Source organism: Montipora foliosa, chromosome 4 (genome assembly GCF_036669935.1).
Source record: "Montipora foliosa isolate CH-2021 chromosome 4, ASM3666993v2, whole genome shotgun sequence".
NCBI lineage: Eukaryota > Metazoa > Cnidaria > Anthozoa > Scleractinia > Acroporidae > Montipora > Montipora foliosa.
This window is the reverse complement of record NC_090872.1, coordinates 2,438,660-2,446,159: the sequence shown is the minus strand read 5'-3', so window position 1 is coordinate 2,446,159 and position 7,500 is coordinate 2,438,660. Positions and strand designations below refer to the sequence as shown.

The window sequence follows — 7,500 nt, the reverse complement described above, 5'->3', positions numbered from 1 at the left end:
ATTCAGCGCAGAAATGATCGAACAGTTTTTTTACCATATTTGGTCATAGCCAAAAAAATTCGAACATGTGATAACTCGGTTGCTGCGAATACAAGTTCTATCTGTGCGAGTGGAAAGATATCCTCCCAGAATAAGGTAAGAGTGTTTTTGCCCGTCTTTAGTAGGTCATCATTTGTTCAGTTTTCTCTCAATTCGCCGTTGGTGGAAAGAACATGGGATAAATTTATTTCTGTGGGCGTGCTATGTGTCATTATTTTCACTATTCTCGTAAGTCGTAACTTTCCAGGTTAACGTATCCGAAACAGTAGTATTTTATTAGTTTTATGGGATTCCTGAAGGTTATCCCAGTTTTAGAGGATCAGATGCTGTGTATCAAAATCTGTCATTTTGCTTGGGGCAATGTTGCCAAATGCACGAGCGTCAATATCCGTTTGCTTTTTGCTGGGCTCTTCTGAACAGCAATTCAAATTATAAAAGGAAAGTTGAGAAAACTGAGCTCAAAAGGAGGTGGCTCTTGGATATTTCCAGAGAGTAGCGGAGACCGAAGACAAGTGAGTTGGTGGTCGAAATGTTTTCATGCAATGAAATACAACGCCTTAAAATTATTACGCCACGCCGTTGCCTCTCCGATCTCCCATGAATGGGTTTGTTTTTCGCGTGCCAAAGGAAAGATGTTGCAGAATCCGTGGAAGTGTTTCTCTTTTTGTCACGTTCCGTTGACGTATAATAAAATAAGGCTTGCATTCCGAAGCACAACTTATGGTTTTCTCGATATTAAGTCTACGGAATATTTCGTCAGAATTATGTCGGCTCATTTACGTGTAAGCCAAGTGAATTGCGAAAAGTCGACTTATTCGTCGTAAAAAAGGTGATGTATTGAGGTGGAGTATTGGTTTTCTATGTTTAGTTGGGTCTGAACTACCTGAAACAAAATTTCGTGAGGAGGTCATCCTTCAGCATTAAAGTTTCTTTCAATCCGATCGTTGGTTGTAAATGCGACCCAAAATGTACTCATTCGTGGGATAAGCTTTTCCTTATCAAACCATTTGTGTAGTACAAATGTAGCCAAAACGCGGTTTCGGAGTCTATTTACCTTCTTTTTTTTTTTTCAATCTCCACAGCCGCAAAATACCCTTAAAAAACTGGTAACATCGACTAATAATTGATTAACTTGAAACCACAACTCTGTAAATGCCACGAATTAAAAGGTCATGGTCCGCTTAGCCTGAATGCAAATTTTCATGTTAATGTAACGCAAGGTGAAGATTTTATATACATTTGAAAACTCGATGATTCCCATGCTTTTGTTTAGAAGCTAGAAGGATTTGCTTTCCAGTGAAGTTTTTTGTTTAACAAATAGATTCTAAGTTGCCTTCCGTTCAGTAATAGATCGCAGATGACGTCAAAATGTGGTGAGAACAAAAAAGTAGCACACAAGGGGATAGCTGAGTGTGTCACTGAATCTTCTTTTCTCTTTTACTGAACAGACGCATGCCAACATGAAATCTTTTTGTTTTATATACTAAAGAATTAAACTTCATTTGCATAAAAGCTTTTTGCTTTATGCTAGGTTGTTTACTGAACAACATTGACTGCTTCATCTTCAGGATTTGAAAATTACATGAATATATTTTACTTCTAAGTTATACTGACGCTAAAAGTGAAAATACACCAACCATGATTCTCTCTTTGTTATGCCAATTCTAGATGGGTCAATCAACAATAACCCTTTGACGAGTATTTTACTCTGTCTAACGCCCAACGATTTTACTCGTCAATGTGAAAAATAGCACCATCGTTAACTGAATACAGCAAGCGCGTGGTTGTGTTTTCAATTTGTGAATTTGCATATATTTCAAGCTTGAAATTTGTGTGTCCATAAGGACCCCTTGTTAGCATTTTAGGACGTCCAAATGCAAAATATGGCATCTCAGGACGTAATGACGCGCTCTGAATGCCACACTGTAAAAGCTGAAGGTGACGTCAGTCATACGTCTGTCCCCTAATAGATCATAGGCAGGAACCAATCAAAATGCGAGAATAACTTGGATTATTATATAAACCTTAATAAAGTAGGCAGGGGCTTAATGTGACATTTTGAAGGTGTACACACACTAAGAATGTTTTGAGTGTCAAAGGCGCTCCAAAGTAGGGGGGTCTGGGGGCATGCTCCCCCAGAAAATTTTGAAATTTAGGGTCTCGGAAATTCCATTTTAGACTATTTTAGAAGGACAATTCAATAAATAAATGTGAAGGAAAATGCAGTAGTTATCGGGAGTTGTTTAGTTTACCCGTCTGCCGAGTTTTGTCTGCAGCAAGCCACAACACAAACAGGGGGGTTTACAATACAATCAAAGGGCAAGATGTTGCAAAGTCTGTTATAACATGATCATCATCATAACTTATCCTTAAAAAGTAACCGGGAACTGGAGCTCTGGTGATACTGAAGAGTGATACTGTGTGGGGGCTTCGAAAGGTAGAGATTTTTTTTTTTTGCTTTCATCCACTATTACGTTTCTTGCTGTTAAGGCCTTGCCAAACAGGTCCACTGAACATGTTAGTGTAACATCATCCAACATTGTTGAATCGAACTTGTTGAATGAAGTTTGATTTCCATCAAACATCCAAAGTTTCTTTTGTCGTAAGGTGTGAACAACAGTGTTGCATTCATTCGGCCATCACATTCAACAGTGTTGCATGCTATCATCATCTGTGGTGATGCTTTATTCGTTGCATCTGTTTCACATGTTGCCACGTCAGTTCAAGTCTTGAATGTCTGAGCGACGAAATCTTAAGCAATCTCTCTTCGAACAGATAGCCCTTCTTGAGTTCAAAGCTCTCAAGGGCATGGTGCCAATGTATCTGCAGGATCTTTTGCAAGTCAAGACCCCGGGACGCTACTCCCTACACAGTGACGCCCTGGGTCTTCTCAAGGTTCTTCACACATGTATGGTTTAAGACCTTTGGAGACCATGTTGCAGTTCCCAGATACTGGAACAGGTGTCCTCTTGCTATCACACAGAGTGACTCTATTGATAAGTTTAAAAGGTACTTGAAAATGCCAACATGGTGAGAGTCTGTTTTCTAAGGATTCTGGGTAGATTTTGGTTCCAGACCCTTGAGTCCAAAATTCTGGCTCAAACATGTTGCATTCGTTTGGTCACCTCTTTCGACACTTTTGAACAACGTCCACCAATGTTGGATGATGTTGGATCCGTTTGGCCAGGCCTGTATGGGTTAATGAAAAGATACTGGAAATTTTCACATACAGAGACACCAGTTTAATTGGAAATGTAAGAAACTTGGCTCAATTTTATAATGACTAACTCAAGTTAATGCCTCCATGGAATAAGGATTCCGGGATTTGAGCTGTACGCAGGGCGTATGTGTGTATATGGACGCTATGCCCCTGGTAGGAAGTGTAGTCATGTGATCATGACTCGGGAAGTCCATGAAAAAGTCTGCTTCTCATTCTCAACAAGGTTAAAAATCACAGGAAACTGAAGTTAATATCATATAAGAAAAAATAGCAGGCATCATTTACAGGGTTGAATGCAAAGACTGCGATTTTTCCTGCATTGGTGAGAGCAAACAGTGCTGGGCTTCAAGGAGAGTGGAACATGATCCCGCACGTGCCGCAAGTAAAGATTCGGCAATCCGACAACATGCCGAAAGAACCACGCACGACATCCATCCACACTACGGCGATATTCTTGAAAGGAATGAAACTAATTACAAGCGCAGAATTTTTCTGGAGTCTTTACACTCAAACATTGATAAGAACTCTGTGAATGAAAGAATGGAGTTCCCAAGGGCATATGTGCCGCTGTTAAGATCCCTTGGGAACCAAAATATGAAGCAGTGATTTTGAATTGTGAATTTTTAGATTCATTGTCCCCCGAAGAAGAACCAGAGATACGGTCCGAAAATTTGGGAAACCCTTTTTAAGTTTAGATCAGTTTTAAGCCCCTTTTTTAGCAATTTATAAAATTATGAACACTGATCGCCAAAAGAGCAACAGAATAAAGTATGTTAAAGGGATGATTGTGGGTATCGTTTGCGCCGACTGAGGAGTTTATTTAGTTGAGAGTCTACCTCCGCTTGAGATCTCTGAAGCGTGACTGCCATGTTTGTCAAAAGCCTATTTCCTACCCAGGTTAGAAAAAGACAATTCTGCAGTGCTTATTGGACAGAAACAATAGTATGACATCAGATCAAAAGAGCCAAGGCACTAAGGCAGTCCTTAAGAGTAGTTTATGCTTTCAAATATGCATTTCACATGTTTTTGAGGATTTTCCAAAAAGAGAAGCAAAATTTCCATATTTATACTTTTCAAGCCCATTTTAAACAATACTTAGGTGTTTGTTGAGGATATCAAGTACATTTTCAGCGACATCATGAGGATTCTAGTAGGGATTTAAAGCAGCAGATTTACAATTTTGCATTTCGGCTCCACAATGATCATGGTATGCATGCGGTGAGTTTCCTGCTCAAACTCAAAGCCGTGATGTGTCACAGCTCGCACCGTCAAATCTTTCAGAGGAAACAAGTGAGAGATGTCTTTTTAATAGATTTTATAATGTTCTTGAACATTCTCAGTACAGAATTATTGTAAGGTATTTCTGTATTGTAATTGCAACTCAGCAATGCTGCTTGGGGAAATTATAAAAATTGTACCCCAAGGCTGTGCTCTAACGGCGCCCGATCACCTGAGGTGACTAACATTTGGCTTCGGGCAAGTAAGAAAAATTACCCGGTAGCCCGGAAACCTCTCAGAAAATGTTTTTTCTTCGTGCGAAACAATCGGTTCAAAGACCATTCCACATGATTTCACGTGTAACATAATCCATGACTTTGCATGTGACTGCCGGCGGCCACACAAATTTAGATTCTTTCTCAAAAAATAGCATTTTAATGCTATTTAAAAATTTGGAACGTGGAGTTTGGCATTTCTTGGTTATAGTGTTACATTTTAAAAGGAAATTGATTTTTCTACACATTAAGAATATTTGTTATAATTGGGATCAATCACCTCATAATGGTAATTCTAATAACTAAAGCCTACAAAAACCACTTATCAATTTAATGATGTTATTTATGTTACTATGGAAATGTGATTGACACATCTTACAACAACCTGACAAAGTTATAATTTGGGTAAAATGACATCATAATGGCAATCCTGATGGTCTGAAGTCTTTTAAAATCACTTGTCATCCTTACAGTATCATAGTTGCCTGCATTGCAGCCAGCTGATGACGATGTTGATTTGACGTCATGCTACCATAGCAGCGTGATTGACGCACCCTGAGAACGACCTGACCAAGTTACCAAGTTTCAGAGCCTTAGCTCTAATGGTTCAAAAGTTATGAAGAGTTACCATTACAGTACACATGGCCTTAGTTGGTACCACATAATATTTGCGTATTCCTTACAATCTCCTAAACTAAATTTTCCATCTAAAATGCAAATAAATGACCAAATGACTAATTTCGATCATTTAAAGACCAAAATGTTCAGAAAAATTCCCCAATTTTTTAATCCTGTTTCGGAATTTATTTTTCAAAATTTTAGCCTAAACCCCTAAATAAAGCACTTTTGAAGGAGTTGCTGAATGCAGAAGAAGCAAGAATAAACACTGATAGAAATTTTCGAACTTGCAAACATCAGGGGTAAAATTTTACGGCTGTCACGAAAACTAAGACCTCATCTTAAAATGTTATCCCTTTTAAGGTGCAAGGAGCCAAACGGAAGTTGTTTTATTGGGAATAGTGTGTTAAGGTTTTTTAGTGCTGTATCGACATCCCAAATAGTGTTGTATTTGGTTTGTGGTTTGTGTGTCATATGCCCCTGTTTAAATTAAGAACCAAACAACCAATGGAGATCCAAAAGAGTGGTAACCTGCAACAGTCAGAATTGATGATAATGCAGGTCTTTCAGTTTTGAGTAAGGAATGACTCAGTCCTTGGTTGTATATATAACCCTGTTAGAAATTGAAGAGCTTCACTGGCCTTTGGGGAATTGTGATTCATTTCCCTTTCATGAGCCAGTCATTCTTCCACGCAGGTTTTGCACTGGGTTTGGGTTCCCTGCAGTTCCTCCAGGTAGCTGTGATGATGTTGTCAATTAATGTCTGGAGAAAGGTCTTGCTATATAAAGGTTTCCTGATAAAGGACAGACTATTTAGAGTGAAACCGGTTGTTTGTTTGTGCGGCACTTTGCAATATTGTCATGCAATGTTGCATCTTTGATTGGCACTTTGCTCTGAGCAAGTTATGCACAGTTGAAGTCAAATGGTATGCCTCAAACTGTAATTACATTGTGAACCTTCTCCATAGTTGGTTTGGAATTGATAACTTTAATATTTTGGAAGGCCCTTCGGCTTCAAATGGATTTGAAATGATAAATTTCTTTGAAGAAAGTTTACGTGGGGAATCCAAAAATAGAGTTCATGGCTGTTTTGAACGCGGGTACAAATACATGACTCTGGGAAGGTAAACACCTGGCAGCAAGTTGAAATTTGAACTCTGCATCTTCCTTGGAGCAAACTGCTAATTAAAGCTCCAACATTGCATTACAAAATTGCAAAGTGGCGTGCAAATGAACAATCAGTTTCACTGTAAGTTTTAGCTCTTTTGTAGTGGATGTGGCTCCTTGAGGTGAGCATGTTGTAGTAAGTTTGGGAATGGTTGGAAAATGCACGGATAGCTGTAATACAGTTGAGCCCACGTTTCAGCAGTGTTTGCTTCAGAGCACACAGAAGCAAGACTTTCAGGTCAACTTTCCACCAGGCAGAGAAGAGCAATAGATTTAGCACGGAAATTGCAAAAAAAATAATGAGTTCCTATCTAGAATTTAGGTTTTTTTCAGTGAGAGCACATATGGAGTCGCATGGCTAACTATTGCATCATAACAAAGGTTATTACTCCATGGAGTTTGAAAAATGATGCTTGCTTTGTTACTAATTGGCCTTAGGGGGGACCCAGTTGTTCTGATCTTAATAACAAGCTCCTCTTTTGTCAATGTAAGGGTAGTCAAGATTTCTGGAAGTCTGAAGTTCTTTGGTTCCATTCCTTAAACATTGGTATTGACTCTTTAAGTGATTCCAATACCATTTTCGTCCTTGCATATAAGCATCCTTATTGGACTTTTCTACTTCATCTTATTATTGCTGGAAAACAGATATAACATAATCTTGTATAAGCCAAGTTATTGTTAAACTAAAATACTCGGAATCTATTGAATGTTCAATGGCCTCAAAGAGCAACAGACATATAAGCATTCGGAGTACAAAGTAAAAGCCTTTGAACAACATATACAATAAAGCAAATTTTTTTTCTTCCTTTTTTTTTAAAGTGTGGTACACAAAATTTTACAAGGTTGTAATGTGTTGTTGCAAGCTGTAAAGTTATGTATGCCATTCACTGGCCAGGAGGTCTCAAGTACCACCCAAGGGCACAAGCCCCCGAGGGCTGTACTCGACCGAGGGCACAGTTTTTC

General features: G+C 38.7%; 1 protein-coding gene across 1 annotated transcript in view; it reads left to right on the top strand.

Annotated features, from left to right (window-relative positions):
* The first annotated feature begins 140 nt into the window (after positions 1–140).
* Positions 141–7,500, top strand: part of LOC137999531 (actophorin-like) — a 19,206-nt gene continuing 11,846 nt past the window's right edge. The window contains exon 1 of the mRNA XM_068845314.1: positions 141–267. The gene's annotated coding sequence lies outside the window, so the exon portion shown is untranslated. The remainder of the gene's footprint in view (positions 268–7,500) is intronic.